The sequence below is a fragment of the Enhydra lutris genome, unplaced genomic scaffold, assembly GCF_002288905.1.
Source record: "Enhydra lutris kenyoni isolate GAN:26980312 unplaced genomic scaffold, ASM228890v2 scaffoldscaffold17, whole genome shotgun sequence".
Taxonomy (NCBI): domain Eukaryota; kingdom Metazoa; phylum Chordata; class Mammalia; order Carnivora; family Mustelidae; genus Enhydra; species Enhydra lutris.
Genome location: NW_019154101.1, coordinates 30,121,676 through 30,133,377, shown reverse-complemented (window position 1 = coordinate 30,133,377; position 11,702 = coordinate 30,121,676).

Sequence of the window (11,702 nt, the reverse complement as noted above, 5' to 3'; positions counted from 1 at the left end):
GCGTGAACAGTATGATCTGAGTCTACACTGGCAAGGAAAGATTGTGGAAGTATGCCAGCCAGTCCTTCCCTCACAGGCGAGGATCTCATCTGTCAATGAAGGTGAATGAAATGTGTGCATTGGGATATAGTCGAGCAAGGCTCTGAAGAGGGTTGACTCTTAAGAACATTTGTCTCTGTTCTTGGAAGATCCAGCAGTTAACTGGCCACTGGCAATAGGTGTATGCATTTCTCTTTGCGTGTACATTCGTATTCTACACGAATACATAAGATCGTCCTAAGAGCCAAGTAGTAAATGACTTAAGGTGTCTCATTGGAGAGCAGTAGGGTCTCACTAGAGGGTAACAGAAATCATGCTCATGGATTAAGAAACAATATATTGTAGTACTCAGCCAATGATAACATATTTGGATGTTTTAAAACAATTTTTTTAAAAGATTTTATTTATTTGACAGAGCACAAATAGGCAGAGCAGCAGGCAGAGGGAAAGGGAGAAGCCGGATCCCAACTAAGCCATCCAGGTGCCCCTTAAAAATAATTTCTTAAAACAATTATGACTTCCTAATTTAAGAGTTTTTGAGTCTTTTTAAAAATTGGTAGTGATCTGGTTTACTTGGTCTGGAGGGACTTAGAGATTTTCAAAGAATACAAAGTATTTTTTCATTAGAATTGTTAAAGTTTGGGGATGCCTGGGTGGCTCAGTCAGTCAAGCATCTGCCTTCGGCTCAGGTTATGATCCCGGGGTCCTGGAACTGAGTCTTGCATCGGGCTCCTTGCTCAGTGGGGAGCTTGCTTCTCCCTCTGCCTGCCACTCCTCCTGGTTGTGCTCGCGTTCTGATAAGTAAATAAAAGGTTAAAGTTTGCATCATACAGATTGAGTCTCCTAAAAATCCTTCCCAAGGTGATAAAAAATTATTCTTAGAAATTGATTTTGATTGTTGGAAGTAGAAATACTTAAAGAATCTTATTGATAAGTTTTGCCTACTTCTACACAAATATGAATGGCTATGGTTTTATTTTCTTTGCTGCTGTTTCCATTTATACTCTGTACTTTTGTAAATAAATGTGCTTTTTGAACTTGGTTATTTTTTTGTAGCAAATCAAATTCATGTTTTCTCCTTTCTGCTTCATAAGTTTGAGGTTTGTGGGTTTTTTTTTTGTTTTTGTTTTTGTTTTTTTTTGGTGGGGGGACAGTTCTGTAGGGAGAGTACCTTGGGTAATACAGATGAAACACACACATAGGGTTGGAATATATATTTTGTCCCTCTTGGCCCATATACAAATGTCGTGTGGAAATTTACATGTTCCCTAGATTCTTCAGCCTCTAGGACAGCCATTGAACTTAGGTTCCGTTTGAATGGACTCGGCACCCACCCAGTTTGCCAGACTTTATCCCTCTCATAACAGCCCATGGTTTTCTTGCTGTGCTAGAGAGCGGATTGCTTGGCTCGCCTTCTTTTCCAGTCCTTTTCTTCCCAGTCACCTTCCAGTTAGGAGTGGCCATCCGGCAGCTATCTTGTGACCATGAGGAACAGGCTTCCGATCAGATGTGAACCCCGATGTCAAAGAGCTGTGGAGAAGTCCACAACTATACGTGGATTTCTTCTTCTTTTTTTTTTTTTTTTAAGATTTTTTTAATTTGACACAGAGAGAGATCACAAGTAGGCAGAGAGGCAGGCAGAGAGAGAGGGGGAAGCAGGCTCCCCGCTGAGCAGAGAGCCCAATGTAGGACTTGATCCCAGGACCCTGAGATCATGGCCTGACTGAAGGCAGAGGCTTAACCCACGGAGCCACCCAGGTGCCCTATCTGCGGACTTCTTGCTACTTGAGAGAGAGAGAAATAAGAAACATAGGCTTCTGGGTTTTCCACTACTCGCAGCCCCAAACACTTATAATGACACAGCACGCGCAGCAGTGTGGCTTTGCTACCCGGCTCATTCCTTCTGTGTGGTTTCTGATACTTACCTGTTATCAGCTCTGTTCTTGCTGTTGTTCCTGCCCCTCTTGTCTATCCCCACCCTGCCTTTTCTCCTCCATTACTTTTTTTTTTTTTAAGATTTTATTTATTTGACAGCCAGAGATCACAGTAGGCAGAGAAGCAGACAGAGAGAGAGGGAAGCAGGCTCCCTGCTGAGCAGAGAGCCCGATGTGGGGCGTGATCCCAGGACGCTGATATCATGACCTGAGTCGAAGGCAGAGGCTTAACCCACTGAACCACCCAGGCACCCCTCTCCTCCACTACTTTTTAACCCACAAAGGAATATTGCATTTTCAATTCGATAGTTTCCTTATTCAAAGGTGTATAACAATCCCGCAACAACCAGGTTAGAAAGCTTTGGGAGGTGCCATCCTCTGCCAGGTAAAGCATTTCTTGATAGACTTCAGGTTCATTTTAATGGGGGAGGGCGGGCTTTCCTGTTCTATATTAGAATTTCCTGCCTGCCCAGAGCTCATTTCAGCACTGAGACACATGGGGATTGAATTGGCCTTGGACTCCCCTCCGTTTAGAAACATGATTTCTGGTGCTCTGGGAGATGTGATCACATTCCCCCAAGTTCTTCAGGAAGGTTCCCGAAGGGCCCACGCTTGGGCCCATGGTGCCTATGCAGCTCCTGAGGCTTGGGTATTCCGTGTGGGCCTTCATGAGCTTGTACACGCACGATCTAACACCAAATGTTATTTATAAAATCATATTTGGTTGTATCTTAAACTTGCTTAAACGTGCTCTGAATGCCGAAACTTTCCGAGAAGCTCTAGAAATGCTAGCTTAATTTCGTGACTCTGAAACATGTCTTCTCCCCATTGCCCTAGAGGAGTCCCTCTCTCCGCTTTCTCAGATGCCTTCAACCAGGTTGCATTCTTCCTAACGGGCTGCTAGTTAATCGCTATAAACTAAGGTGTTTGAGCAAGGATTCAAATATGGAAAATGAAAAACGAGCATTGGTTTTATAATGGAGACCATAGGAAATTAAAGCTCAGAATCTTGACTAGCTGAGTCATGCCTACGAGGACAGTGGGGGTTGTCGAGGCAGCGAGAGGAGGGTTTTCCTAGGGATGTGCCCCAACATGGGGGGCAAGTCAAAAGGAGTGGCATGGGACCATTTATGGGGAGAGGGTATCCAAGGGCCTGACTTTTGCAACGAGAATATATTTGTGCTTTCATTATGAAATTTACATAGGAATTAGGTTGGGGGAGATGCGGCCATTTATATGATAGCAATGGGGTAAAATGATTTTTAAGCAGGTTTGGCTGGATGTTAAATGCAGACCCGCCTTAGATCGGAGCGGTTGAGTATGAAGTTGGATTTGATTCGAATTGAAAACAAAAACGACACCGGGCAGGGGAATGAAGGGGAAGATTTTTGTATCAGAAAAAGGCTGTTGCAAGGGGCTTCTCCGGGAAGCAGACTCCGAAGGAGATCCATGTGGGGAAGTCCGCCTAGGTGTTAAGTCCCCGCAACGTACGAGGCAGGAGCAGGTGCCGGAAAAGCCTAGGAGCGCCGCGTCTCCACAAGGCAGATCCCACCCGGAGCGCCGAAGCTGGGGAAGCCCTTCGGAGCTGTCTCCCGGGGATCGGAGGGTGCTGTGTCTTTCTACTTTGACACTGACCACACGCTGGGAGAGGGGGCAGGGCCTCGACAAAGCGGCCTTCTTCCGCCTAGGGCAATTGCCACAGAGGGTTGTCATTCTGAGACAGATCCCAGGGGCGCCCCCAGTCCGTTACAGGACACGTGTGCTCCGAGAATGGAGCAGAATAGAATCCTCCCCCAGCCCGCCGGTTGCAGTCGGCTCAGGGGGTTTCTGCTTGCCAAGAATTCCCCGTGCTTTTTGCCTCTTCATCTTTCTGCCAGCTTAGCCCTTACACCCCCTTTCAAGGAAATACTTGCATTTTAAAAAGAACTATTGCCCTCCTGGCCTCCAGGTTTCTGTGGGTTACCTGTGGCTGCTCAGCCATAGCTTCGGCCTTTTCATGGAAATTGCTCTGTTTATAGGGACGCAGAAGCATTAAGCAGTTATCCCATCTTGTTGATTGGGGGTACTCATGGGAGGAGGGCTGGAAACGTGCCAGGAGAACCGCCTTCTCACTTGTCTGGGCCCCAAGCTCCTCCACTGGAAAACGAGGAAGCTAAATGGGAATGTGCCCGAGGTCCAAGACGCACATTAACATTCTGTGACTTACCTGCTGCAGCGGAAAGATACATGATCCTAGCTCAACTTGGTTGCCATTTCCGTTTCCGCGCTCTGTGCTAATATTCTTCGCTGGGAGACGTGGTCTTGGGTTGGACCCAGTGGGGAGGTGACCTGTGGGTTCCTGAGATTTCTGTTACCCTGTACCGGGGAGTGGGCTGTGATGTACCTTCTCAGTGACGCCAGTGGCTCTCATTTTTAGAGGCATCACCACAGATCAGCTCCTGTTCTTAGTGTTTTCCATGTATTAACTCATTTAATCCTGAGGAGTTAGGTGTAGAGCCTAAGTAACCCTCCACCCCCCCCCGAAAGTTTTCACAGCCTCTAAGCGGCAGAGCTGGTGTTTGAACCGAAGCAGGTGGTCTTCACGTTTTTAATCCCTAGGCAACGCTACCCGTAGTATACATTTGTTTATTTGTTTATTTAGATTTTGCCTTATTCCAGGGAGTATTTAAGGCATCTCGTACAAGGATGGGTAAAGTCAGGCAGGATAATATAGCCAGAAACTCCGAGGAAAAAACCCTTCAGGCTGCAGTTTTCCACATTCACCACAAGAGAGCAGCATAACATCGGCGAGCACGCAGGCTGACGTGAAAACTGCCATCTCCACGTTTGGATATCGAATTTTTATTAAGTTACAGACAACACGAAGTTAGATTAGTATTACTTACAAAAGCAGATTTCTTTAAAGGATGTGCCTGAATTCTAAATGGCTATGTCTTTGATAGATTTGAGATTACTTATGTCATCAGGCTAATTCAACTTTTTCCAACAAATAATAAATATTCTATAAAATTCATTGATAAAAGCAAGAGATAGTACTGCTTAATTGCAAAACTTAAAGATTGTAGTGAGATTGTCGTCATTTCTTCCGTTTGAGTTCAGTTATTTGTTTTACTTTTAGAGGAAAGCACAAGGCTTATTATAAATAACAGGATTATAGTTTTGGCTTTTTTTCCAGTAAAGATTGGTGCTATGGATGGGGTGGAATTTTTATTAGGTATACCATAACTAACACATGCAAATATTGTAATTCTTTCAAAGATGGTCTTGCCTTCATTTTTCCTCCCTCCTCCTGTGTCGGTCCTACATGGTCTTGCAGTTGAGATAAACTGTGTCAAAAGCTAATCCAGAGAGGGTCATCAGTGATTTCAGATCCAGCTGTTGGGGTGTGGAGTTACTGGTTCTGTGGCTCAGGAGGATTCCCTACTGGGTGGGATGGCACTGTCTGTCCCACGTGATTTCTCCAGCTTTTGACTAGGTTCCTGCCTGCCGCTCTCCCGCGGCACCCCCCCCCCCCCCCCCAGTTAAGGACCCTTGAGTTCACCCCTCCTGGGCAGGTTTTCAGCCTGGCCCTACCAGCTGCTGGCTGTGTCTGCTCCTGCCAATGCTTCTTCCCAGGAAGCCAGACCAGGTTTTCTGCCTTCTGTAATCTTGCTCTGGTCAATAACGATGGTAATCACGGTAGCTAAACTTGCTGAAAACTTAATTTGTGCTGGTCAAGGCACTAGGCGCCTTACATGTATTAATCTAAGTCATATTCCGTTTTTACAGATAAGGAAACTGAGGAAGATGGAGGTAAAGTACCTTACCCAAAGTCATACTGCTGGCAAGCTCCTAAGCCAGGATTCAAACTCAGGGGTCCAGAGCCTCAGTTCTTGATTGGTAAGCCAGACCCTCCCAACGGATATGGCTACCACCTCATCCAAGTTCCAGAAGCAACATGCGACTTCTGGTCCCCCAAGCGCTAGGCTGGCATCTTTCTGTACCTTGGCATCTGCTCTTTCCACCACATGGGAGTTCCTACTCATCCTCAAGACACAGTTTATTTTTTTATTTATTTTTAAGAATTTTATTTATTTACTTGGCAGAGAGAGAGAGAGAGAGAGAGAATACAAGCAGGGGGAATGGCAGGCAGAGGGAGAAACAGGCTCCCCACTGATGACAGAGCCCAAGGTGGGACTCCATCCCAGGAATCATGACCTGAGCCAAAGGCAGAAGATTAACCAACTGAGCCACTCAGGTGTCCCTCAAAGCACAGTTTAAACAGCATTTTCCTCAGAAGCCTTTTCTGAGTCTCCTTCCCCTACCCACCCAGTCCCTTCAGTATTTCTCACTTTGGTTCCCACAGAACCAAGCCCGTGTCTTTGCTGATGGATTTATTGTAGTGATAATTGCTTCCCGGTCTGTCTCTCCCAAACTGCACTGGGCTTTTTTGAACAGCCTAAGGGTAGAGCCTCGGTGTTATCCATTTCCTCCTACATATAAACAACGATAATAGTGCTTTGTTATGTTATTATGTTATTGTGCTTATGTTATTATGTTATTGTGCAACGTTAACTAGTGGACACTTTGACGGTTAAGAATGATGCTCGTCTATAGGTTACCTTATTTAGTAACACCATTCAAGAGAGAACTTTTTATCTCCATTTTATGGATGAAGAGAACAGAGCTGATGGAACTCCAGTAGCTTGTCCAAGGTCAGTGGCTGCTGAGTGCGAGGGCTGGGATCGAAACCAGGTCTGTCTGACTTCAGAGCATGCATGCGTAACTCTTAGACTCTGTGTCCTCCATTGACAAACGTGATAAAAGATACACTTGATGTCAACTTATTTATTTAAATCTAGACTCGATGTCAATTGATTTTGTTAAAACTGTGCCTATTATTTAGTAACAGACTCTATCCAAAAGTATGAAAAATAATTCAAGCTAATGGCTCAAATTCACATAGCTGGGAGATTTCTGAGCTGGGATTTACACCAGGGCTGCAGAAGCCAAAGGCTGTTGCTCAGTGTGTGTGGCCCATGTTTGGAGGGAAAGATTTTTGTAAGGCCAGGCCTCCTTGGCCAGAGGGGTCAGATGAAACCACTGACGGCCCAAACCATTAGCAGGATGGGGTTGGGGGAGTGCTCAGCTCTCCCAGGACCACCCATCTTGGGGGCCTGCTGAACACTGCCGACAACACCGGGCCCTGGTGAGCCGATCTCTCTGCCCAGCCAGAACTTCCTCCCTTCCTGCGCCTTCTGTCCCAGCATGTTTCACACATCAGCCTGCCCAAGACTTGGCTCAGAGTCTTTGGAAACCACTTCAGCAAGAGTAACATTTTCTCCTTTAAGGTTGAATTTGATTTCTGGAAATAGTCCCACAAGCGCCAAATCTGATGAATGAGTGGGTGACCGAGCTGGGTGATATCATGATTGGTCACAACCGAGGTGCGACTTTCAAGCAATTCAAGCCATTCTCTTGCCAAGATTATGAGCTGGCTGGGAAGGCATTTCCCAAAGACTGCTTCCAAACATATTTTGAGCAATGGCTGCCCTGGGTGTGTTACCCAGGACGACATTTGGAAGGACAATCCTTTTTTTTTTTTTTTAAAGATTTTATTTATTTATTTGACAGAGAGAGAGACGCACACATAGTGAGAGAGGGAGCCCTATGTGGGACTTGATCCCAGGACTCTGGGGTCAAGGCTGAGGCTTAACAACTGACACACCCCGGCACCCCAAAACACAGAACTTCTGTGTTTTGTGACACTTTTCAGAAGTGTCAGTAAATCAGTCATAGGACTTTAATATCATCAGTATGTTTTGTGATTGATAGTGTCTGGTCAGGGGTCCGGATCTTTACAAGTTAGTTTTAACAGATGATAGAGTAAAATTTTGGATGAAGATGACAATAGTATCGTCTATTTAGGTCAAAGGCAAGTTAGTTTTGACAAAAACTACTGAAGTATTTGCATCATAAATACACTGGTTTTTCTCTATTTCTTTATGATACCCATGGGACATTTAGACCCATGAGCAATTTTCTGTTTGAGCTGAGTATTCTGATCAAATTTAGTCATTAAAAAAGTGGACGGCTGGGTTGCTTGGGTGGCTCAGTTGGTTAAGCGTCTGCCTTCGACTCAAGTCATGATCCCAGGGTCTTGGGATCGAGTCCCGCATTGGGCTCCCTGTTTCTCACTATCCCTCTGCCTGCTGCTCCCCCCTGCTTGTGCTCTATCTCTGACAGATAAATAAATAAAATCTTTAATAAAAAAAAAAATAAGTAGAGGGCCACCTGGGTGGCTCAATGGGTTAAGCCTCTGCTCCTGATCTCGGGATCCTGAGATTGAGCCCCCCATAGGGCTTTCTGCTAGGCAGGGAGCCTGCTTCCCCCCTCTCTCTGCCTGCCTCTCTGCCTACTTGTGATCTCTCTCTCTCTCTCTCTGTGTCAAATGAATAAATAAATCTTAAAAAAAAAGTAGATGGGAGGTAAAAATCACACATACTAATTTCTTTGCCTTTAAGGGCACGTGCCTGCTGCTGCCAGGAATCTCTAACCTCATAAATTGTTGACACTGGTGACCGTCAGCTTGAAGTGAATGAAAATAGCATTTTTTTCAATTCTGCCTGACTTTGAGTGTTTCACCTATGACATACTGTGTGGAGCATAAGTTTCATGGTTTTTAGTGCAAGCTTTATTTTGTAAGAATTCCAGCTCTTGCCACTTTCAAGCTGACTTCGGGTCTGGAGTGTTAGGAAAGCATATGACAACAGGCTCCTGCGCATTCCATCCTAACCATTCATCTCCCTTCCCTGGGTCCAGATGTGACACGGAGAAGTTGTGACTAGAAAGAGTCTGGGCTCTGGGACCTGGAGAGCTCGAGTCAGCGCTGTGATCCTAATTTATTGCATTGCATTGGCCAAGTCATTTAACATCTTTTGACCTCAATTTCCTTCTCTTTAAAATGAAGACTTTGGAGAAAATCCTATGACTAAATATTTAGAGGTGACAACATGTGTATTTTAAAAGGCTGCATTATTTACCTGTCATCATAGCAGAAATAATAGCCAAGTATTCTGACCCTATTTCGTTAAATAGACAAGTCCAAGATGAGATCTCCATTCTCCTATTTATTTTATCTGAACACCTGAAATATTTTCTTTTCCCAATTAAATCATAGAGTATCCTTGACCCCTTAAGGACAATGAGCCGTGAAACATACTTATTTCATGATCACACCTCAAATATCATAATCACACAGGTTTGTTCTTTTGAATGGGATGTGGGAAGGACCATGAATTTCTGTGTTTTTTAAAATTTATTGATACCTCTTGCCACCATATATGTCCTTACCCATGGGCGTGCAGAAATAAGCTGCACAAAGACAGGGAATTCTGTCCTGCTTTATTCAAAGGTATAACCCTGGCATCGGGAACCCAGTCTGATCCCCAGATGCCTGCCAGGTTCCAGGTACCATGACCATGCCAGGTCCTAGAGACATAATAAATCACTTGAAAGCCCACCCCAACTGCAACTCTTGCTTGGCTTAATTCATAGTTGTCAGTTTAGCTGAAATAGTTTTCTTATTTAAGCTCTATCCATCCCAGTTGATTTATTGCCAAGACATTTAACTAATACATTTGGAAGATCAAAAATCATTCTAGCTTTGACTGCACAGAATTTTTCAGAAATTCTGCTCTTTGTAGAGATTTGTGATTTAGTTTTTTTTAAGGTAGGCTCCATGCCCAACTTGGGGCTTGAACTCACAGCCCCAAGATCAAGAGTCACATGTTCTACTCACTGAGCCAACCAGGTGCCCCTACTTTTTTGAAAATACTTCATAGTTCGATGCATGTAGTTCTTTTCTCTTTGACCTTGAAGAAGGTTAAGGGTGCTAAATTTAAATGAAAATAGTAAGACGCTTTCTGTAAAATTTAAAATGAAATTTAATCATTTAATCATAAAAATTCCAACTATAAGAGAATAAGGTCAATGGATGTCTGGAATGAGATTAAGTTTTTTTGAATCTTTTCCACTCAAAATACATAAACAAGCAATAAAATGTGTGTAAATTAAGTTATAAACAATGGAAGTAATATTCGCTTATAAGGGAAGTTCCATTGAACACTTAGAGGAGGCCTGGAATAGCATTTCCATGAGGGATTATTGTTCCCACTGAGTCCATCTCGAGATGTCGGACCAGGATGGTGAGGGAGTCAGAAGACCTATATTAGAAGGAGTTGTTCACAGGAGCAGATGTTTCTGATTGGAAGACGAGCTTGATGGAGTGTATGGTGGGTCTCTTCATGTGGGGAGGCACTGATCTTCCTCCCTGCTCCAGAGGGAAGCCCCCAGCCCACAGGCGGAAGTTAAAGCAGAGGAGGAGGAGTCCGGAAGAGCTGCTCTGCCTGGAGTCCCCTGCACTCTGAGGTCTGGAGCTTCTGGTCGGACCTCCCTGACAGGCTGCCCCTGACAGCTCTGTGACCTGATTTCGACGTTAAGGTGCATTTCATTCAGAATATTCACTTCCAGTTGACTGCCCTGTTTATTTACAGTAACGACACTAATGATAAGGAACCAGCAGCTTATCATTCCATACTGTGCATGCACAGGTAGTCAATATAATGCAAAAGAAAGCTGAACTTAGAACATTTTTACCTGGAAAAATCAGTGGAAGAACCTGGGGAAATATTCTGATTCAGCTGCGTGGACTTTTCAGGCAGCTATCACTGACTTTTTTTTAATGAAAATCTGGCAGCAACCGGCAGCCCTGCTGCATTTGGAAAGGTGACTTTGAGAAACCGACATTATCCTCTTCTTTCACAGCCTTTCTTTCAAAGGACTTTGTTTTATTTATTTATTTATTTATTTACTTTTTAAGGGGCCTTAAGGTAAGAGAGAAGTCAAATGAGTCCCTTTTCCTTTGCACTAGATTCTATTTATAAGTATGCATGGAAATAAAAGAAAAACGTAAAGGCAATATACGGTTGTTAAGTTTATTAACAGCATTTAATTAGAGTACTATAAAATTACGTGATATCCCCAAATCGTGTCCTTTATTCATTTATATTACTCGGGGGAAATTATTTGGTATTTTCTAAGACAGTATAAACTTTGTTCACTTTGGGTAATATTCTAGCATGTTTTAAATTGATAAGGGGGTCTTTTCTTATCCATTATCTCCTTTAAAGTTCAGAATAACGTTGAAGGGCAAGGATTGCTGACATTCCTATCTTATGGCTGGAGATTCTTAGGATCAGAGTTTGTGTAACGTGGGAAGTCATGGTAGGCTCCAGGGCAGACTTGAGGCTCTCTGTCTCCTGCAAACTCCATGATCTACTGTGGGCTGAGGGATGAAGGGTGAGGAAGCCTTGGCAGGAAGACCAGACCAAAGTCCTCATATCAGAGATCATATGGTAATTGTCTTTCTGATTGACTTATTTCCCATAACATAATACCCTCTAGTTCCATCCAAGTCCTTTCAAATGGCAATATTTATAATTATTATTATTGTTATTATTTTTTGATGGCAAGACAGAAGATCATAGGGAAAGGGAGGGAAAAAATGAAACAAGATGAAACCAGAGAGGGAGACAAACCATAACACACTCTTAATCTCAGGAAACAAACTGAGGGTTGCTGGAGGGGAGGGGAGTGAAAGAGATAGGGTGGCAGGGTGATGGACATGGGGGAAAGTATGTGCTATGGTGACTGCTGTGAATTGTGTAAGACTGATGATTCACAGACCTG